The sequence below is a fragment of the Cupressus sempervirens genome, chromosome 4, assembly GCF_028749045.1.
Source record: "Cupressus sempervirens isolate cs-2001-9-10 chromosome 4, ASM2874904v1, whole genome shotgun sequence".
Taxonomy (NCBI): Eukaryota; Viridiplantae; Streptophyta; class Pinopsida; order Cupressales; family Cupressaceae; genus Cupressus; species Cupressus sempervirens.
The window spans coordinates 401,759,414-401,784,292 of NC_143121.1; the positions used below are offsets into that span (position 1 = coordinate 401,759,414).

The window sequence follows — 24,879 nt, forward strand, 5'->3', positions numbered from 1 at the left end:
ATGTTTTAGTTTAATTATCACATTAATCTAAGAAATAACAGGCTATGGATTCTTTCACCTTCACCTTGAAAACATAGAAATGATTACTTTTCCCTGAAACTAAATATAATGAAACCCTAAAATGCAAGGCATCTTTCCCTAAAAATGATAGTGGATGAAGCATCCCATATCTATCAAGAAAAAACTAAACTAACCTGCTAAAATTAATGAAAGTGCTAAAAATGAGGAAAAGAAAATTCACAATGTCAAACACAAAGAGGAACAATTCATCATCAATTTCTACCACACATAGGGGGTTGGCAGTGAAGAGAGAGTATAAGGGTTCTTGTGAAGAAGGTCACTAATAACCCTAGGAAAGCTTCTTAGTGGCATGAAAATCCTTCATGCTTCAGTCACACAAGCCCAAAGGAAATCATAGACACCTAGGGTGATCAACTTAAACATGGGAGTAGTGATTGGATGCCATAGAGTGCCAATGCCAAATGAGTAGGAAGGTGAGGATGAGGAGATGAAGGGAGCTTAGAAAATAGTCCACAAAACTTTAGGGTCATTTCCTAGCACCCGACGTTTTCTGCAACTTGGATGGGACAATTGTTGGTCGAGAATCTTGTCCTTCCAATGTTTTACAAATGAAACTAATAAAATTCTCATAGCACAAAACTCCCCACCATACGATAAATGCTTGACCAAAACTCAAATATGGCCACCATAGTGGAATAGCAAACAAAACAAATGTAATATCTTCCTGATTTGATAGTATATAAACTCCAATAGTGGCAAAAAGAAGGGTTTTTTTAAAACAAAATGTAACTACTTCTCTTGGCTAGCAAATTATTGAGTTGTTTAGAAACCCTTACCTTTAAAAGCTGCTATGAAACTCTTCCTCAAGCCTCCCTCCCATGCACCTACAGTTTTCCACGTGAACAAATGAAGTTTCACTTTCTTTATTTTTTTTATATCTTTGACGATGTTGAAATTTTGACTCCCAACTTAACTTGTGTCAAAATTTCAACATTATTAGGATCATTTTAAAAAAAATAATAATTTGATGTACGCCAAATTGGCTTGCCCTGAAAAATTTAGGTTGAAAATGACCCCCAAATATACTAGTGTGATAGGCCTATGATGCATACTACTGCATTTAATTTCTTATCACTATTGTGTAATGAATAAGACAAAGAAAATATGTCTTTCAATCTCCATGACTTGTGTGCTTAACTCAAATCCATGCTATGAGAGTTGTCTCAACACTTATAATGCCTTTGGTATAATAAGGATAGTCATTTATAGTCAAATGCTGATATTGCTTAGAATCATCTAAACCTCTGCATGTTCATCACATCTGAAGCTTTATTACTTGTTTAAAATTTAGAGTGTGTGTGTAGATATGCTTCTAATGCATATTTCCTTTCTATAATTCATTGATCCTTTTCCAATGTAAAATATGGATTAATATACTTCAAATCTAAATATGCGTTTTTGACATACAAACTTCCACTACTTATCACATACATATTATTTGTGGAAATAGCATCAATTCATCTACTAAATGGTTATCCTAGTATCCATAATAAAATGTGTATAAAAGTTGTTGTATGAGTTTGGAAGTCGCTTATGCAAGTGCTGGAAGTCATATTCCATGCTGCTTTTGATATGGAGAATGTGACTATTTCTAGATATTGTTAGTCATTTAGGGCATAATGATTTATATAATTACATCAACTAGAATTCATTTCCTTTTATTATATACTCTCCATCTTTCAGAAAGTGTCATGGAAATTGCACTAGTTTTATGAAAATATTGTAGATTCCTATCAAGGTTGGGTATATTTTTGAATGTTTACATGAATGAATGGTATTACCAGCAGGTTTTCAATCAAAAAATACAACTTATCATTCATTCATTAGCAATAGTTAATTTTCAACAGTATACCATCCTTGGAAAAAGGATTAAATATTTTTAATCACTAATTAAAATCCTTTATAGGGTAGAGGTAATTGTTCTTGATCTCCTTTTGCAAGAACACAACTGATTCATTGAGTTTGCACAATGTTGCAACATTACAACTTTTCAATTTTTGCAAAATTGATACTTTTTGACAACATTTGGCTTCATTGCCACAAATGGATACAAAATTAGTTCCTTATGGTGTTTTAAGACTTATCAGACCCTAATTCACCTATCTCACTCCTTGGACCCCTATTTGGGCTATTTGACTAAGCTTGATTGGCTTTTCATTGGCTAGGAAGCTCTTCCAACTATTTGGAGTATTAGCAAGGAATTAACTAAAAGATGCAACCAAAACCACTAGTCAAAGAAAAAATACACACTTGGGTTTCTACTAAACCTTATTATATTTCCATGACCCTATACACATGATCTATTTACTTTAGGGTGAGTGGCATCGTTCTAGAGAGAACAAGTTGTAGCTAAGTTTTGAGATGGCCAACAACTAATTAGCATGTTCAAGATTTTACTTATGTTGGATCTTGGTGAGTTGATTTACAACTCAAGGCATGGTGATGTTTTTATTAGAATAGAACAACAAAAACTTGATGGAAATTTGCACAATGTTTGAGGACTCATTCAAACTACTTCTAGTATAGTTAAAGAGTTAGTACTTGCAATCATGGTGGAACATAGAGTCTACAAAAAATATTCATTCTGGTAGCCAAGTTTGGTTTGGGATCTTGAAATTTTTTAGAGTACAATTAGTTTGATCACACCTTGATTAAGGTCAAGCAATCTTTCAACTAGAGGGTTGTAATGCCCATTTTATTTAAGGGAAATATTAAATTGGCCCCATTTCTTAGACTTGACCTATTTGTTGCAACTTGTAGTCCCATTGACCACCTTCTTTATTTAAATACAAGGAAGACTTGCTTTTTCAAGGGGGTGTAAACCTCATACGTTTACTACTTTCTTGGATCCTTAATCATCAATAAACATCTCATTGTTTTTCTACTTGTAATTCTGACTTGGAATCAATTTTCTATATATTATTGTTTCAGAGGTGCAAGACCCTAGTCTACTGAATCAATTTGGTAAAGTCTCAACTGGAGATAAAATTTCAAATTTAGCAATAGATCTTTATAGAGAAAATGTTGACCTTGGAAAACCTGCAAGACAATATAATGTTGGTCTTTTGTACTTGCAAGGTACATATGGGGTTTTCTCTAATTCAATACATGAGTCTCATCCTTGAATAATTTTGGATTATATGGAAATATTAAAGCTTCATCAAGTGCAATATTCAATGTGAAAACCTCACAACTATCATTAATGTCAAAGAATCCCTTCCACATAAAATTGTGCTAATAATATGGATTTTGTTTCCTTGAAGAAATTTATGTGTCAAAACATTTTTATTAGCTAAAATCTTTGATTAATAATGCTTTAGAGGTTCTAGTTAATTGCACAAGATAAATGTTGCTTTAGATAGTTCAAAAGACATATAAATTAACAATGTCCCAAACCTAGCTCATCTCCAAACGTGAAAAACATAACTTTGAGGTATATCATATCCCACCCAAACAAGGGGAGTATGGCCATAACCATATGGAGTGCCACTCACAAGTGGACTGGCATATGTGTGTAAGAAGAGTATAATTAGAATAACAATATAAAATTCAATTGATGTAATTAGATGTAGTACAAACTAGGAGTGCTTGAATATAAAGGCCTCTAGACTGACTAGGAGTCAGCACACTGATAAATCTCACAACTAAGTACATGTCCACCAAGAGTGGATTATCCTCCATTATGCATAGGAGTTAGTGCGATGATGAGAGGATAAGCTAACATGAGTGTGTCACATAAAATTATGTTGTAGACACCATGTGCATAATTAAGAGTGTGAATAACTTTGTTATCAACATGACAACTCAGTTAATTATGCAAACTCTAGTGTTGTAGACACCATGTGCTAAAATAGAGTTGCTAACTCTTGTGTTTCCAACATGACAACTCATATGAGCATGCATACACTTAGGCGTCTAACCTAATAAATAATAAAATAATGCATTTATCCTAAGTAAACTTAAGTAGAGTGTAAATAATAATTATTTACACTAACACCCCCCCTTAAATGCAACTTAGGGGAATGCACTTAAGCTTAGAAAAGATATGATGAAATGCATAATGGGTCTCGGCTACTAGGCCATGTTAGGTACCCAAGTACAAATGCAATGAAATCTCTCTGAAAATGAAGAAAGAGGGAAAATCTCATGGGAAAAACCCTCCCCCCAAAAAAGAGAAAAGTACAATAAAGAAAGATGCATGAATGGATGGAGTAAACAAGACCCCCCATTATGACATACATCATGCATATACAATAGAGAATCCCTTGATGAAATCACCTCCTTAGTGAAGAATCTCGTAATGATAAGTGCTTGAAGACAAAAGAAATTCCAATGTTGACAAACAAAGTTTCTCCCTTGAGGAAGAAAATACACCAAGTATAGGTGCAAATATGCTTCCTATTGTAGATAGGAAGATGGAAGAGGGGTCTATATGTAGTATGGTGTGGATGCTACCTCTAAAGTCTGTTCATATGTTGACAAGTCTTTGATGAATGAATATGCCATGAACCAATCTAGTGAATGCCCAAAATAAGGTGGCAAACAAGGTAACATGTCCATCGATGAAACTAAATCAACCTCCAAAGATGATGAAGCATTTGGATAGGAAGATGTAGGAAGAGAAGCAATGCCACATTCCCTCAATAGTGTAGGCACACATGTGAAAGAAGCTCCATGATGACTAAAGAAGCTACACCATGAAAGTTGAATGATGGTCCTCCTTGTAGGAAGAAATGGTACCATAGGTATAGTAGAGAATGCTCCCCAATTGGTAGGAAGAATCCTTGGAAGATACTATGTCTAAGGAAACTAAATACAGTCTCCAAAGGGTATGTGCAGGATCATGGTCAACCAAACTGTGCTCTTAAGTGGCAATAAAAAAAATAGAATATTAGGGTCATGTCAACTTGGTGTGCAATTTTCTATTTGTTATTAACTTTATATAAAAAAAGTCGAGAGAAAAGAATCTCTAGAAAATTGAATCTAGTTTCTAAACTATTAGGACTTATCTCAAAAAAAAAAAAATTGATTGGTCAAAATTTTGAATTTTAATTCAATATTACAAAAATTTTAGAACAAAAATAAGAAGTAGACGTATGTTTGACCACCTTAATCAAAATCAAATGATAATATTTTTTAATAATATTATAGAAATAAATAGTAGACTCATGCTTGGATGTGACACATATTTTTGGGTATTTTTATTCTAAATAAATAATTAATAAATGATTTTTCACTTTAGTATTTTTGGAATAAAAAAGTCTTGTGTCTGACCACCTTAACTAATTCAAAACTCTACAAAATTCAAATTTTTATTTTTATTCCTTATAGTAGAAGAAACATAGAATGTGATGCATCTTTTGGATTTAAAAAATGTTGTGCCATTTGAAATTTATAGTTGTTTTTCAAGTAGTGTGTTAGTTAGCACTTTATACGTAACTCCATTAGAAAATAAGTAATAGTTACTTACTAAACTTATAATTTGACAAACCGTACATTTATGGAAAGATAAGAACATTCTTAAGAAACCATTTTCATTTCATCACATTTTGGTGAAAAAAAAGTTGTCAGCTACATGTTTGAAGTAAAAATCACATAAAAATAGGCCAAAAACACATTTTAAGGATGTTTTCAAAGTTGACCATATAGGTTTGGTATCAAAAGATATAGTAGACCTTATAAAGATATTAATTTTTTTCATTTAGTATTAGGATGGGTGGGAGAAAAGTTGGAGTAGATTTTTAAATGGTTTGAAATATTTTAGAACTACAGATTTTTCAGATCGCCACTTTTTGGCACACCATGATCCTACACATACCCTGAAGACAAATATATCTCCTCTAAAGTGAAAGAATCCTTTTCCATCTACTGTAAAGAAATATCCATAGTCATCTTAGAATGATCAATTGGTTGAGGGTTAGAGTGTTCCCTTAGAATGAGTGAAGAAGAAGTCTCCTCAACAAAGAGAAGATTGATGTCATCGATGATGTCTCCCACATCTTCAATGTGAGATTCCACAAATAGCCCTACAATGTCTGGAAGGAAGTCATCCCATGAAGCTGAAGTAGGAAGACATGGTAAATCCTGCTGCACCAAATTAGGAGCATCTATTGCTAAAGCTAGATTAGTAGAAGCAACATGAGCATTAGGAGGTAGGATCTCATATAGAGTTGAAGATACTATAACTAGAGTGACTGAAGATAGAATGTCTTCTGGAAATGGAGGAATTGTGGGATCTCCATATGCTTTCCAAAGAGCCATCCAAATGTCATAAGGATAATTGAACTTGTTAATGACATCAAAGCAATATTTACTGGCACTGAAAGAAATGACATCTAAAATTATTTTAACATCAGATGGCAGTTCTTTGGAACATAGATAAGGAAATACTTCCTTATCCTCCCTTCTTAGATGACCAATTATCAAGGCACTCTATTTTTGATAGTTCCTTTTTGTCAACCTTAGTCTAACACCAAACCGACATGTGAAACAAAGCTCCATGAGATCAATAAATGTATGCACCCCCCAAAATGAAAAAATAATCAATCAACCCCTCTAATGCATGATTTGGCACTTTATACTTAGTGCGATTACAACAGGACACTTTGTAAAAATGGACTTAGTGGACTTTTGACTTTTCTATTTACAACCTCCTTTTATAGTTCAAATCTGGAACTTTACAATGTAGCTCAGAAATATAACAATTTTGAAGCAATATAATGCAAAGAAAGGACCTATTTCTAAAAGTGCTATTTTTGTCCACACAAGCCTATAATTTGATTGTAGAGTTGGAAAATAGACAAAAAGAAATTAACTTCCAATAAAATGGAACTTGTTTATGTGTCCAGATGAGCCCATACGGAGGATTTGAAGTTGCAAAATGCATGATTGGATAGGTATAGTCACCAAAAACTACAATTTATGACAATTTTGTGCACCAAAACTAGAAAATAATAGCACCACTAAAAATTCAAGAAATTCTAGCCAAAAAATAAATAAATTGTATCTAATTTGGAGCTAAGACGACTAAGATATGGCCTCTCGAAGTTGGACTGTGAAATCAAAACTGAATCAGGAGAGGGGTCTAATTAGCAAACTATAAGGTTAAATTTGACATCTAAACAGTCATCATGGTAGTGCAATCTGGCCTGTTGATGATGGTCAAATGGATGTCAAATTTAATAATGGGCCTTGATGACATCAACAAAAAAATGTCCTCCCTGATGATGTGGCAGGTGACCTCATTGCTAATGTCTGTTGTATAGATGAGATATGTGGCTGCTAAGTTGGCAGTATAGATTGTACGATCATTGTGTTGTGGTAGTACAGAGGTCTTGCATGACACCTAACATGTTGGGTGAGTTGGAAGACACATGGATTGCTTACTACAAATGTGGCAGGAGTTTGACAGGTTGAGTTGGCTCCATGTGGCATTGGAGGTGCAAACTTTGACATGGCTAGCAGGAGCTTTAACGTCACTGGAGTGTTGAGCAACAGGGGTTAGAAACAAAATCTATCAAAGGATGTTTTAATGGCACCAAAGGTTTTCAATCACTAGCAGGGGGTAGAGGTTGGCATAGGGAAGGTAAATAGCTGGCAAGGGGATGTGGGACTTTAGTCCCACATTCACCCCATTTAATGAATGTGGCTATATAAAAGAAAGGGCACTTGATAAATGAAACAAAGCACAGACTGCCACTTAAGTGTTAATGCTAGTTACTTGGGTGTAGTCTATCAGTGTTTGGTATGTTGTAGTTGGGAATTTGATAAGGAATATACCAATTTGTGATGGAATATTCTACCAAATATCCTACGAGGGCTAGGATTTCACCACCCAATTCCTACAAAAAAAAATTCTCTATGCTAATTTTTTTTCAAAAATACAAATTCAAAAAATCTAAAAATTGCAGAATAATTACAGAGAAAATAGATTTGAAATTAAATTAAACAGATCTAAAAATGACCATACCGAATTTGCAAATTAGGCCTTCGGGTGCCAGTTTGCAAAAAAAATTACCTCAAAATTGACTATGGCCCAACATTGGCAAATTTATACTCAATTTTTACCTAATTGATGATTCGGACACAATCTTGAGGTCCAATTTGGTTCTAGATGCTCCCAATAGCTGTAGATACTTTGGATCTAAATTGAGGTGTCCTCAAAGAGGTGAAGCAAGAATGGTCTCCAATGGCTATGAAATGACACCTCTATGGCTCTGATACCATGTACGAATTTACCTTAAGGAAAAATCACCCAAGACAAAGAGGCTCAATAACTAGCACAAAATAAACCAATAGGGTATGATTAGAATAACAATATGAAATTCAATTGATGTAATTTGATGCAGTATACACTAGGAGTGCTTGAATATAAAGGCCTCTAGACTGACTAGGAGTCAACACACTAATAAGTCTCAAAACTAAGCACATGTCCACCAAGAGTGAATTGTCCTCCATTATGCACAAGAGTTAGTGCGATGATGAGAGGATAAGCTAACATGAGTGTGTCACATAAAATTATGTTGTAGACACCATGTGCTTAATTAAGAGTGCGAATAATTGTCTTGTCAACATGAAAATTTAGTTAATTATGCAAACTCCAATGTTGTAGACACCATGTGCTAAAATAGAGTTGCTAACTCCTATGTTGTCAACATGAAAACTCATATGAGTATGCATACTCATAGGTGTCTAACCTAATAAATAATAAAATAATGCATTTATCCTGAGTAAACATAAGTAAAGTGTAAATAATAATTATTTACACTAACACTATGAATGTGGTGTCCCTTTCTAAATTATCTTGGAATATTGAAATAATGATCTCAAATCTCAATCACAATAGAATTATTTATTAGTAACTTATACTTAGTCCTCAAATTTTTTATAATGAACTTATATGTGATTAATATTCTTTTTGAAATATGCCTACTTCCTTCTCAAATAAATTAACTTGTATTGAATATTGTCTTATGGTGCTTTGAATATGTTAGGAATTCTCGTCTACTCCTAATACATATTTGAAGGATGTATGGATTTGATGTAATTATCTAAATCTTTGTCCTTTATATTGATTCTTATACCATTGTGTGTATGCCAACTATATTGATCAATGTGAAGGTATTTTGTAGATCAATTTGGTAATATGTTAGAGATTCAACACTCTTTATGCAATAATTAATAATGTTCTTGATTTTTGTCGGTGCTATGCATAGTGTTGTTCTAGATATGGTTGATAGAATACCTCCTTTAGTTGGTGGTTGTTTGATCTCCAATAGTAAATATTCCTCTAAATATAATTGCTAGATATATTTGAATGTCTATAATCTAATCTTGTACAAGTTTTGTGCCTTATCTTCTTCTTTGTCCTTGTCAATAGTTGACTTTGATTGCTATTGATTTATTTTCTTTTAATTTTGTCATGATTTCTCCTCTTGTCTAAACATATCTTGGAATCTCTGACCTTTTTTGTACTTCTTACTTTTGTAAATATGCAATAGTTAAGTAAAATGGCTAATTGTTCAAATACATAGATCTAATGGATAAAAGGGGACTGATGCCTAATCTCATATCCTCTCCAAAATGAGATTGAGAAGCTTTATATCTAGTCAAGATGGAATGATGAGTCATGTCCCATATTGATAAGTAGGAGATATTTTCCACAGCAAGTCAAATTGTGATATTGCTATTAGGATTTAACTCATAAAGCATGGGTCAATGAGTTTGAGTCAAAAAAATTACATAGTTAAATTCTGATCGTGATATCACAATGTCCCATATTACTAATTGCATGGCTACTTGGATTTCTAACAAGTATTACCTAAGGGTAATCAAATTAATTAATATTATTTGGTTATTTTGTGTATCAATGTCTTGGTGTGCATTTGTAGTGGTAATCTTATTAGTTAGCAATTTGTATGATGCCCGTTGGTGGAATTATCATGTGGCAATGATTATTCAAAGGGATATCTGTTATATTATTATTAATTATGTGTCTCACTAGGAAATTGATAAGGAGATGTCCAATGTAGATGATTAGTTCAACATTGATTTATTGCATCCAGCTAGAAGCCACGTTAGCAATATAATGTTGAACCTTTATTTCAATGTTCATGTCCCATTGTCTCAGAATAATTTTTTTCTATCTTTTCTCTTTATGCAATGTTGCCTAGCCAATTCCTATTATGCTTGTTTTATGGTAATCTTATCCTTATTAGAATATTCATGTGTAGCTCTGTGAAGGCTTCCCCAAATTATATGAGAGAGCAAAAGAAAAGTTTGCCAAGGCTGAAAAAAGTGGTCACAAAGAGCCACTTTTTATTCGTCCTTCAACACAGTGGTATGCATGTGAAGAGAAGCTTGATATTAAACATTTTATATCTGGCAAAAACAAAACATTTCAATTCACAAATTCAGTAAGGGCTAGAGAGCTTGATGATGAATTAAGAATCTCCACAGATCATGTAGAGGACTTCACACAATCATCTGGAAGGATAGCTTTGCATATCAATGAGGAAGTGAAGAAGCCACATGTAGGAAGTGGCCATTCAGGAAATAGTGAGCATCCACTTGACTATACTGACCATCCAAGTCCTAAAAATATGGCACAAGTGACAGTGAACAAGTAGGCTGCATGCAAATTTACACAATGGAAGAGGGCTCCTTGAGTTTTGATAGCCATTGCAAGCATCCCGGGTCACTTCATGAAAATGTTTGAAAAATGTATAGATCATTACATGTACCAATTACTCAGCTCCTACCATCATTATTGGACCTTACAAATATCACTAAGCACCCTAAAATTTGAAACTCTCAAAGTTAATCAGATGAAAAGAAATTGCTGTGGCTTCTCATTCAAACTCCTTTCCTATTCATTTGCTAGATGAAAATTGGAGTCTAGATTAAGATAATAGAATTTCATTCTATTATTCATTATTATAATGATTATGTAAATTACCTCATTCTATGTACTATGATAATTATATTTTCTTATTAGGAGTTTATTCATGACAGTCAATTGCTTCAACTCAATGGGGCTAGCTATATACTACGTGAAACAGTAAGTTGTACTCCAATGTAGTCCAATTTGAAATTTAGTCACATATTCATTGTTCAAAATCTATGATCATTCTATGCAATATCATATTTTTTTAAAAATCAAGTGCATTTAATATTGACTCAGTCTTCATGCTTATTATCTAGAAATAATATTAGAAAGAAATTGTGTAAAATATGGCAGCATGGAGTTCTTGACATTTGCTATAGTGAATGTTTAGATGGGAGAAATTCATATGCAGTAGCTAAATGGTTATTATATCTTCCAGATTAACAAGACCTAAAAATTAGTAATGCATTTAAGCGCCATGCTTGAAAATAGTTGTTCATTTGTCTTACTGTATCAGTTGAATCTTTTGAACTAATATAAATTAGATTCTTAGTTTTTGGGGATTTAACAATTTATCAAATTTCAAAAACCATATATTCTAATTAGTATTCATTACATAAATATGTACACAATCTAAATCAGACAATAAATGGGTGCTACTCAAATTACTACTCAAATAAATGGTAGTGGTAAAATATTGAAAACTAAATATTCTAATGTAAAGGCATTCATTAAATTTTTGTTAGTATTTTGAGTGTATTCTTCATTTATTGTTAATGTTTTAGACATAAATAAATAATGCTATAGACTTAACATATTCTTAATGAAAAATCTTTTTTCCATGAAGATGGAACATGACCAAAGAGTTGGGATTAACATGTTAGTGTTCCATACTTGCTTAATTATATACTATTGTAGAGCAACCTTAAAAGCCCCATATGTTAGGATTAATCTTAGAGATAAATAACAATTACATGCAAATATAAACAATATCACAAAATAATAAATCACATAGAAGAGAACACAAGACACCAAGATTTAACATGGTTCACCCAAACCCAAGGCTACGTCCACCAAATAGCAAGTCTAATATTATTACGATCTAGTGATTATAACCTAATTACAATCCGTAATCCTTTATAGCTCAATATTGCCACAAGAAGCAATTTTTGCATCACCCATAATGAAATAATCCCTAACCCTAAGCCTTATATACAAGTATTTTTTTCACTTTAAGATTAAAATTAGTTACAACATGTTGGCCATAAAATGTTGATAAAATAGATCCGAACCCCATCGAGGAATTATGGAGTATGTGTAGTACTTCCCTAATCAGTCACCACAATTTAACAGTCTCCCTCTTGAGGACTAATCAGACTCCACACTAAATAGTAATGTCCCACTTGGAGACTGATTCTATAGCTATGTTGCTACTCCATGAGGCTCCCACTGGATCAAACCACCTTGGACTTTGATGTTCTTTTATTCTATTTAGTCTAGAAAACCAACTGAAGCTGAAGAGGAGTTCAACTTCTCCCTTGTCACTCCCTTTGTAAACATATTGATTGGATTATCGTGTGTATGTATCTTGTCCATCATTAACTATCCATCATAAAAAACTAATTGGATGAAGTGGTACCACAACTGTATGTGTTTCGTCTTTGAATATAGAGCTGAATTCTTTGCAAGATGAATGAAACTCTGACTATTTGTAAATAGATAATTATCCTTCTGAGGGTGTCCCAATTCTTCCAAGAAGAACTGAAGCCATATCATCTCCTTGGTTTCCTTAGTAGCAATGACATACTCTGCATGTGTAGTGGATAAAGTCTTTCACCTTTTGTATTCTAGAAACCCAACTCATTATTGCCCTACCAACAATAAATACATAACATGTAGTACTCTGCTTGGTATCATTATCCCCTACCAAATCTAAGTCAACATATCCCTATAAATTATTAGTAGAGCCCCAAAAATGTAGACATTTATAAGATGTATGCTATGGATGCTCTAGTCTCATTTTCAACCAAGCATTTTTATTTCTTAAAAGTATGAAATACATCAGATTTATGTCTACGAAAATAAACCCATATTTTTCTAGTTGCATCATCAATAAATGTAAAATAATAATGAGAGCCATCGAGGGAAGATACTTGAGTTGGTCCCCATACATATGTATGCACAAGCTCTAATTTTTCACTTCTATTTTCCTTCCCAGTCTTCATAAAAGTCACTCTTTTTTTTTTCTATACACATAACTTTCGTAGAAATTCATGCTAAAACATTTTAGACCTAGTAAAATTTCTTTGAGTGAAGTAATTTCATACCTTTCTCACTCATGTGCCCAAGTCTATTGTGTCATAATGCTATATCAAAATCTATAGTGCAACAAATTGTTCTCCCTACTCAATGACAACAATTGTTCCTGAACATCCATTTTTCTCTAAAATAATCAAAGTAGAAGGAACAGTATGACCTATACAAAGATATAACGTGCCTAATTTCACATCTTTTGCTACTACAAGAGAACCTTTTGAAACCTTCCACTTTTTATCATTAAAAGTAACTACACAACCTTCATCACCTAGTTGCCTTACTGAAATTAAATTCCTACTCAGCCTTGGAACATGTCTTACCTCATGTAGTATCCAATGATTCCCATTCTACAACTTAATCTTAACTTTTCCCTTTCCAAAAATTTGACAGGGTTCATAATACCCCAAATAAACAAGCCCAAAATCTCCTTGGACATAATTAATGAAATAACCTTTATGAGGTGTAGCATGAAATGAAGCACCAGAATATAAAACCCTTAAATCATCAACACTTTCTAAAGAAAGAAGAAAAACATCCTCTTCTAGTTTGTTACTTAACACATTTGCCTCGTTGTCTCCATCTTTCTTTTCTCTTTCATTTTTATTTTAAGTCCAACAATCTTTCTTCTTATGCCCCAGTTTCCCATAGTACTAGCAATCATTTGGTCCTCTCGATTGATACATTTTCCCCTTTTATTTTTCTCTTGATTTCCCACAATTTTGAGAATTGTTTCTTCTCTTAGTTGTTCTACCTCTACTTTGTGCATTCAAAGCATTTCTTGATGTAAATCCACCTGACGTCTTCCTATGAGTTTCCTCACTCAAAATAACACTGATCACATCATCATATTGTAGGGTATCATATCTAGAGATAGAATTACTCAAATCATTATCAAGCTATTCCAACTTTTAGGCAAAGAACACAAAATCAAGAGATTCCTAATTTCTTCATCTAAATTAATACCCATAGAAGATAATTGACTAGTAATAGTATTAAAATTATTTAAATGATCCACAATAGATCCACCTTCTAGAATTTTCATATTAAATAAATGTTTCATGAGAAATACCTTATTTGAAATGGAGGGCTTTTCATATAGTGTCACTAGGGTTTTCATCAACTCTTCCATCATCTTCACTTTTGTAATGTTAAATGTCACTGATGGTGCCAAGCATAATTGAATGCTTCCAAGTGCCTTTCTATCTTAAAGATCCCAATCCTCATTTGTCATAGTTCCCTTGTTCTTGGTTTTTCCCTCCAATGACTTCCTTAAATCCTTTTGATAAAGATAGTCTTCTATTTGCATCTTCTATAACTAAAAGTTCTTACCATTAAACTTGTCAACCCTCAACTTACCCTCATCTTCCATCACTCCCACTCAACCATGAGACTTTCTTGTAAAGGATAACTGGAAAACATCCTTGCTCTAATACTTCTTGTTAGGATTAACCTCAAACATAAATAAAAATTATAGGTAAATATAAATAATATCAGAAAATAATAGATCAGACAAAAGAGAACACAAGACACTAATATTTAATGTGGTTTACCCAAACCTTGGGCTACGTCTACTAAAAAATAAGTCAAATCTTATTGTGATCTAGTGATTACAACATGATTACAATTTGTAATCCTTTACAACTCAATACTACCACAAGAAGCAATTTTTTCATCACCCACAATGAAAAAATCCCTAAACCTAAACCATTTATACAATTTTTTTTTTATAACTTTAGGGTTAAAATTAGTTACAACATGTCAGTCATAAAATGCTAATAAAATAGCCCCGAACCCCCTTAAGGAATTATGGAGTATGTAAAATACTTTACTAATCCTTAAGTAAAATGAGGAAACCTCAAATTAATCTTAGTAACATGCATTACCCCACTTGGGGAAGCTCTGGTAATGGAGGAAATTCAAGTGGCTCCACTGCAGGCTCTGGAAGTTCACATCATAATCATATGCACTTCTTTGTGTCACACTCATGTCAATTTTTGGAGTAATAAATAGGTTGCTACTTTATCATTTCTCATTTCCAATTTTCTTTTAGCACACCTCAGTAATTGCTAAGTATGAATTTTTGATGTGGAATTGTCATGATCACACAAGGTATCCTCAATTTTTTTGCTAGGAGGAAGTTGGGTATGTTGTTCTCTTTAAATTTCATTTTTTTATGTCAAATAACACTATTTTTTGTCAAATGATCACATTTTGAGTTTGTATGGTGTAGAGGAGTGGAAAGTGTGGGGGAAAATGTGAAGGATGTTGAGGAGGGAGATCTGGTGTTACCCATGTTCATGTCACATTGCACTGAGTGTGTGGATTGCAAGTCAACCAAAAGAATATATGTTCTAGATAAGAGAGTAAAATTATAGAACCCATGGTAAATGACAATGGTAAAAGATTCAACATCAATGGGAAGCCTATATACTATTTTTTGGGTGTTTCCAGTGCCACCAAATACATTATTTTAGAATTTGATGTTGTTGTCAAGATAAATCCAATGGCTCCTCCTGATAAAGTTTGTCTTCTTAGCTGTGGGGTCACAATGGGTAAAGATACTACATTTTTTATTTAGTGGATAGCTTGTTTCAATTGGATTTTAAGACAATTGTAATTGTCAAATGCCATAGAATAAGTCCTTACTAGTAGTATTTGACTAAAGAATTGGAGCATTCCCATTGCTATGCAAGTATAGTGTGTTATGCAAATTGAAATTTTGCAATTATTTTGAAGAAATAATTACTTTTGTTGTTGTTTTTTTTTATTGTTAGGTGGGGTTTGGAAGGTGGGCAATGTAGAAAAAGGCTCCACTATGGCTATTTTTGGTCTAGGAATTGTTGGTATGGTTGTGATTCACTTACTTTTCTTACACTTGATCCCAACATCTTCATCCAATGAAAAATACATAGGATTCTATTTACAAATTTTGTAGCTATTTCATATGTTTTCTTTCTAACTTGTACAATTGCAAGTTGCGGAAGGTGTAAGAATTTGAGGTGCATCTAGAATCATCAGGGTTGATTTGAAGCCTAAAAAGTTTGAAATTGGTATAATGATGGATTTGAACATCTTCCATGTTAATTTTCATACTATAAATAGATCATTTTTATTACATCATGGGAGAACCAATCTATGGACTAACTTACAATCGAATACATGACAAATTATGTAGCTTAAGTGGGTAAAAGTACAAACATGTGTCACCTTTTTACAAAGAAAAATGTTAACATCAAAAAATGTGTTAAACTTCAACAATGTAAAAGTCGTATTTTTGTTTTGAAATTTAAGTTGGTGTAAATTGATGAAATATGTATAAAAGGATAAAGTTTATGTATGTTACTTTTATAAAATTTTAAAAAATAGAAATGATATACTTTTATAATGTTCAATGACCCTTTTTGAAAGTGTTAAAAATCAAGCAAATTAGGGGTTATAATTCCCACCACAAAAATAACTACAAATAAATGTTTCTTCTTCTAAATTTGAAGTATGTTATTGATGACATATGTATCTAGAACAATATTAAAAAAAAAAAAAAAAATTATATATTTTATCTATTGTAGCTATTTTAATTTGAGCTTTTCATAATTTAATAGTTTTTTGTTCCCACCATCTTTTCTCTAGTAAATCTATGTTAACCATTAAAAATGTTATATATTATCAAAGAGGACTCTCTCCTCTAGAACAATTCATCCTTTTTAATTTTTTTTAGTATAATCTACTAATTTTTATATTTTTCCAAATGTGCAGCATCTTCAATGTTGAAATACCTACTTGCATTATTTTACAATTATTGTAATCAATATTGTGTCACCTATATAAAAAATTATATTGGCATAATTCTAATTACAACTTCTATCTAGTGGTAAATTATTATTTTTGAAACCCTAATTCTAATGATGAAATTGGTTTCTAAAGTGTTAAGTTTTTCAGAATTGCAAAAAACATGAAAGAAAGTGCCATATCGATTGATACATAGACAATTTTAGTCGGATCCAATCTGACTAGACTAGATCCGGCTAGTCGATATGACCAAAAATTCATTAGCACAAGGTCACATGTGTGACCTCAATATTTTTATCTTCTTTCAACAATAAAATAGATTATTTATTTTAAAGGTAAAGTTTTATTTTTTTAATTGTTATATTTAATTCAATAAAATAAGTTTTATTTTTGAAAGTTAAAGTTTTATTTTTTAAATTTATTTATTTATTTATTGGTAAACAACCAAATCCTTTGATTATATTAATTTAATAAAAAAAATCAAAATATCTCCATTCAAGCGGGCACTAGTAGGAAAGAATGGAGAAGAAAATCTCCAGGCATGCCCAGGACTGTGGTCCTATATTATTACATTATTAAAAGGGGCATACCCAGTTACCAACTTTCAACATTATTTTTTAAAATACAAAATAAATGACCAAATATCCTCTCTGAATTTTGTAAGCTCCAATGATCTCTATAATGATTACTTATACTATTCATTATCTGAGATGAGTGTGAAAAATTGACAAGATCTTTATATACTTTGAAAAAACCTCTTGTTTTTTAATTTTTTATGATGGTTACTCCTTGCTAACCTATTGATCAGTGATGCAACTCAAAATGACCATTAGTACTATTAGTTAAAAACAACATTTTAGATATCCCTGACTTTCTAGTTGGAAATCACTATGTTTCTTTCATTTAACATTATGGATAAGATTACTAAAATCATTCGTAAATTTTGTGAATGATCTCACTTAAACTCTAACATATATTAAAAGTTTTGATGATATTATATTGTTTGTATCCTTATTATCTACATTATTCATAAGGGCTAATTTAACTAATAGGTCTTAAAGTTACATTATCCAGTTTTGTTTATTACTTCTATTTGCTTTTTGATAAATTTACTTATAGTTAAATATTAAGAAAATTTGACATCAACTCCTTTATTTGCTAACTAATCTGCTTCTATATTACCTTCCTAGAAAATATACCAAATCTGAATTTCTTCAAAATGGTCTAGAAGATATAGTACTTCTTCCAATTAAGATTTAGAACCCAATTTGGTGTCTCCCTTTTCCTGATGGCATTTAGGACAATATGTGAGTCTCCATCAATAATAAATTTTGATATACTTAGATCTAGGAAAATTTGGATACCTTCTTGAAGGGCTTCTAATTTAGTGATGTTGTTAGTAGTTGATCCTATAAATTTAGCCCTTTTAATGATCCAATTGCCAGAGTCATTATTAATGATGCATCCTATTGTAGCAGTACTAGGGTTGCCTCTTGAGGCTCCATCAAAATTTAATTTGGTCCATCCTGTCAGGGGTGGGATCCACCTACATTTGTTCCTTGCCTCTTTATTCTTATTTTTATACATAAGTGGAGGGTTAATTAGGTTTTTCTATCTTTTTTTCATAAAACAATCCCATTATGAAAATGATCCTTCCCCTTTCAAAATTTTCCTAAGGTGAGAGTTTAATGTTTCAACTATACAAGCTTTAATTTTATTAGTAATCTCACAAACCATTATATCTTGATCATGAAATATTCTCCTAGTCATTTCTTTCATACTTCCCAAACAAGGATAGAAGGACAAATATTCCAGAGGTTACCATAGATACAACTACTACTATTTGTGGGCCAACCTTTAAGTAGATTTTTTAGAGTTTCAAGCAAGGGCGTGGTCCAACCTAGCATATGTCTAAGCCATTCCCAACTTTTTTTTGTATATAGGAACTTATATAATACATGATATGTGTCTTCGTTGTCTTTATTACATAGCACAAATCTAGAAGGCCCCTCAACACCCATCTTTCTAGTCTATTAGAATTAGAATCCTATTTTGAGAGGTAGTCCATAGAAAGAAGCCCGCCTTTGGTAGATAGGAAGAGTCCCAACAAAGTCTAAGGGGAATGAAAAATTCTTCCCATATTTGAGACTGGGTGATTGCTTTATATCCATTTTTTATGATATATCTTCCATCTTTTGATCCTGCCCATATAAGTTTGTCATTTTTCACTAATTTTTTTATTTTCCCACTCTTGTTAATGATATTTTCATATATTTTTTGAATTGTTGCTTCTAAGTCAATATTATTTATAGTTTTCCATTCCTAGCTTATACTGCCATTAATATCTTTTTTGGTTTTATAATCGCTGACCTTGCATCCTCAGAGTTTGACTAAATGGTCTTTAAAACCAACTTGGATACTCATTTTACCTACTGGGGGATGCACATCCCAAGAGTCCTCCCAAAAGGGAGCTTTCTTACTATTACCAACATCCCATGTGAGATATTTGCTAATTAGGGGTCTACTTTTAACTATAAGATTCTAGTGCTTGGATCCTTTAGGAAGGATCCTCATTCTAAACAAGGAGTAAGGATCAAATCCATTTAGGTATTTGTTAAACAATTTTTTTTCCCCATTTTTGGTTTCTTTCTATGAATAATCTCCATGTCAGTTTGGCCTCTAATGTTTCATTTTGCCAGCTTAAATTTTTGATACCTAGACCTACTAGTTCCTTAGGTTTACATAATTTTTCCCATTTTATAAAAGCCTATTTTTATGCTCTTCCATGTCATTCCAGAAGAAAATTTTAAGTTTTTCCTCAATCTTCTTATTCAGACTTTTAGAAAGAGGTAAGCATGAACTTGAGGGTCTGTTTGAAGAGTCGATAAGACTGCTTTGATCTTTATAGCTTTACCAGTGTTTGTTAGGCATTTATCTTTCCAACCTCTTATCTTCTTATCCATTTTTTCAAAAATATTATGCCAACCCTCATTAGTTTAACTACCTTTCTCTAGTTCTATTCCCAGGTATTCACATGGAAATGTTCCTCTTTTATAACCCAAAATATTACAAATCTAGTTTTTTCTTTCAGGTTTAGTATTAATGAAAAAAAATTCTAATTTTTCAGCATTCACTCTTTTCCTTAAAGCTTCTCTATACTGTTGAATGATTGATTTGAAGTTTAGGGCCTCTTTTATTGTACTTTCTCATAATAGAATGGTGTCATCTGCATATTGTGGATGTGTTATATTAGGAACATTTTCAGTTACTAAAATTCCACTAATTTTATTGTCTGAGGAGGCTTTGGAGATTGCTCTACCAAAGGCTTATGCCATGATGATGTATAGGAATGGAGATAGGGGGTCTTCTTGTCTTATTCCTCTTGATGTATCAAAGAATCCTTTAGGAGTTCCATTGATAAGAATTAGAATTTTACTTGTTGAAATGTATTGGTATATAAAATTAATCCATTGGTTAGAGAATCTGAAGGCTTCTAGTGTTTTGCATAAGAACCTTTACTTAACCATATCATATGCTTTATGAATATCCAATTTCATGAACATGCTTGCCATTTTATTCTTATTGGTTGTCTGTAATTATTGTATAATGAATATCCCATCTAGAATTGATCTTCCTAGTACAAAACTCATTTGTTCTTCTAATATAATCTTACGTAAAATTAGTTTCATTCGATTTGCTAAAATTTTGGATATGATTTTATAAATGGTGTTGTAGAGTGCTATAGGTCTAAAATCCCCCAGGGTTTCAAGATCATCTCTTTTGGGTATTAAGGTGAGAAAGGTATTATTAATTTCTGAAAGTAATGACCCACCATTTCTTGAAGCTTCAATGGCTTTCCAGAGATCAATTCTGATAATATCCTAACATTTTTTATAGAAGAAAGCCTAAAATCTGCTTGGACCTAGTGAACTATCAGGATTCATGTTGAATATAACAGTTCTGACTTCTTCCAAGGATATGGGTGCATTTAATGCTTTATTTTCTTCTATAGAAACCACTTTTGGTATGTTTCCAAGCATTTTAACTCAACCTATCATGTTTGAACTATCAAAATTATTTAATACCTTATTGAAATGCTCTACAAATATCTTTGCTCTATTCTCTAAATTTTTAGTAATCAAACTTGATGCATCTTTAATTTTTATAATTTTTCTTTTCCTTCTATTGTATATAGTGTTGTTATGAAAATATTTTGTATTACAGTCCCCTTCTTCTAACCATCTTTCTCTTGATTTTTTCCTTCAAAAGACTTCTCCCTTTGTAAGAATGTTTCCCTGTTTTGCTAGTATATCTTTTTTTGAGAAAAAGATCTTGTTATTCGTACCTTTTTAAATTACTTATCTATTTAATTTTTTAAGGCTTTCCTCGATGTCTATTTTTTCTTTAAATATATTGTTGAATTGTTCTTTAGTCCACTTAGGTATATTCTCTTTAATAATTTTCATCTTAGATGTACAAATATGTACATTTTAGAGCCTTTAAAATTTCCTTGATTCTACCATTTTCTTATGAGTTCCATGAAATTTTTATCTAAAAACCACATTTTTTGCATTTAAGAGGATTTCTAACAAGTTTAATAGGCTCTCTAAATTCAATTCCGATAGGATAGTGATTAGATCCTGGTATAGGTAGTATTGATGCTTGCAAGTCTAACTCTAATTCACTTAATTCACCTTTGAACAAGAATCTGTTCAGTTTCTTAGCTATAAATGCAAATTCTTTACTTCTATTATTCCATGTGTATTTATCATTGTTAATAGGAATATCAATAAGATTATTAATGTCAATCTAGTTTTAAAATTCCATTGATGCTTGAAAACTTTTTTGGATGCCTCTAAATTTTTCATCTAAATTTATGATCGTAGTAAAATCTCCACCTATAAGAATGCACTCATTCCTATGGTTTTTTATAAATGTACTTATTTCTTCCCATAGAAATTTTTTATTATCTATGTTCTAAGTTGGTCCATATATGTTTATTAAATATAACTATAAGTTTATTTTTATGCTTTTAATTCTGCTATGCATCCAAGAATTATTCAAGTGTATTACATTTACACTTACTTTCTAGGATTCTAAATCATTCCTAATCCCCCTGAGCCTCCTTTGGATTCAAGTAAGTTGACATTCCAATTACCTAATATCTTTTCTAGCTTAATTCCTTCTTCCTTATTCAATTTTGTTTCTTGTATCATTATTATTTCAGAATCAAATTGTTTTAAATTATGTTTTAGTAATCATTTCTTGCTAGGTGCATTTAATCCCCTCCCATTCTAGGTAGTGATCTTCATGCTGCCTTGGGAAGGATCTTCCCCTTCCCTGTATTAAGTAACTATTTTATCTTTTATTGTTCTCTTGCCTGACCATCTGCTTCTCTAGGTTCTTTCAACAACTTTCTTTCTCTTTTAGCTTTCACTTTTCCATATTTAGGGGAATTTATTCCTTCTTAATTCATAAAAATACCCAATTTCTCTATGCTCTCTTGTGCATTTAAAACACTTTTAGATTGCTTTCCCTCTTTCTCACATTTTTCTTCATTTTCTAATTCTTTCATTATTTGTTCTGCCATTCTTATTTTATTCCCTGTATGAGTATCATTTGCTAAAGGTGTACTACACCATGTTCTATCTAACTCCATACCCTCTCCTTGATCTATTATTATTCCATTTTTGGTTGTTTGTAAGACTTTATTTCTCTTATCTTTATCCTCAATGATTGGCATGTCTCTTCTCAAATCTTCAAATGTGTAATTATCTCCACCTATTTTTAGTACTCATTGTATTAACTCCTCTTTATCTAAGTCACTACTATTATCAATATTGTTAAAGTTAAAAACTTAGATCAATTCATCTATTAATAGTTCTAGGTTCTCTTTCTCTGTCTCATCTGAAATTATCATTTCCATATCTTCATTCTTTGGTGCATCATTATTCAAGAAGTCATGAAAATCTTGTTTAATAATTCCTTTTGTCTTACTTTGATCCCTTCCCTTTGTATTGGGCTCACTCATTTTATAGAAAGGAGATTCTTGAGTTGTGGTTGTTGTCTACCAAAATTTGGTGCACCATTTTATTGCTTCTTTTTTAGTTGATGTGTTCTCTTTCACCAGTTCTTTTGTCTTTTTTTGTGGTGTTTCTATTATTCCTTTTAAGCATTTAGCATTTCTTTGTTTTGGAGACTCCTTAGAAAAAAGAAAGTTTTTTCTTCCTCTTCAAGATTATAATTGTTATTCTCCAATATCTCTTCCTCCTAGAATCTCAATTCCTTTCCTAACATTTTCCATTTCCCATTTATATCCTTGCTACTCTTAGTTTTCAGTGTTTTCCTCTTTTTTTTGCTTAATCTTTTGCTATTGTTGACTATCCTTAGCTTCTTTAATTTAGAAATCTTAACTTCTATTATTTATTCTTTTCTCCTGTTGATTTCTTTATCATTTTGATCTGCATACATAAGCTCTAGTGTCATCTGTGGGGTAGAGCCCTTATCCTCTTCTATATTTAACAATTGAATAGTTTCTTTATTGATATTTGGAATTAAGATATTTTCCTTCTCTATGTTTTGAGCCTCTTTTTCTTTTGATTCTTGTAGTATTTTCATTTCTTTCTTCTGATAGTTTTTGGGAGTCAGTTTTAAACTATTACCCATTTCTATAGTAGCAATGTAGTTGTTATTTTACCAAATCTTCTTTCCCCATCCTTGAATTCCATTTCTACTTTCCTTGATGTAACCTTACTAGGTTCCAGACAATATATCTCATTTTTTATCTTCCCCTATTTTTCTTTTTTGTTTCTAATATTAATCATGGGGAAGATATCCTTAAGATTTGATGTTGGTTGAAAATTTTTAACTGTTATCTTTCTCTCATTGTTTACTCTGATTATTTTGATAGTTTCCCTTCAAATCTAAGATATTTCAGTTTATATATAGAGTTTTTTTAGATTAACTTAATTGTATTGTGTTTCAAATTTTTATTCTTATCATTAATAAAAAATTCAACACTATTGCAATATTTATAAGAAGTATCTATTCCTATCAAATTAATAATAGAACATCCAATTTTCCTAAGAATATCTAAATGCATCACTTCAAGAGTTATTGATTGAATTGTCATACATGTTGGCATGGAAAGGTTTAACTGTTCTTCCTTACAATCTGGCATCCATTCAATGAATTTGATAGCATAATCTTTATAATAGAAATAAAAAATAAAGAAGAAAACTTTTAAATCACATACTCATTACTATAGTGAATATATATATATATATATATATATATATCAGAGTGGTGAGATATAGTTGATTTTCACATAATTCATTTATCTAGCCAATGAGATTGGTCATTTGTCTTGGCCCATTCCAAGATGTAAATACATCAACCTTTTGACATTCCTGTCATCGTTCTTCGCTGACCTGATTGCTTATAATCATAATTTGTTCTTCAGATTTATCATTAGTGATTTGTGACATCATAAGGGTTTGAGTGGGGGAATGACATGGGTAAATGGAGGGCCCATTCCCGCCATGTGGTGGGATATATGTAGATTTAATATGTGCTTGGGGTTTAGTATTCTTTGTCATTCTAAGATTGGTTTCAAATCTACATATATCCCACCACATGTAGATATATGCAGATTTAATATGTGCTTGGGGTTTAGTATTCTTCTTTAATCATACCAAATTGCAACATAAAATAGTTTATATCTCTTTTAATTGTCAAATCTCTTTTACTACTAGATAAAATTCAATGCATTGATTTTTAATTCTCTAGATCAATAATAATGAGATTCCCCT

General features: G+C 31.8%; 1 pseudogene; it reads left to right on the forward strand.

Moving 5' to 3' along the window:
- Positions 1 to 24,879, forward strand: part of LOC149561749 (alcohol dehydrogenase-like 7) — an 86,818-nt pseudogene that overhangs the window by 45,018 nt on the left and 16,921 nt on the right.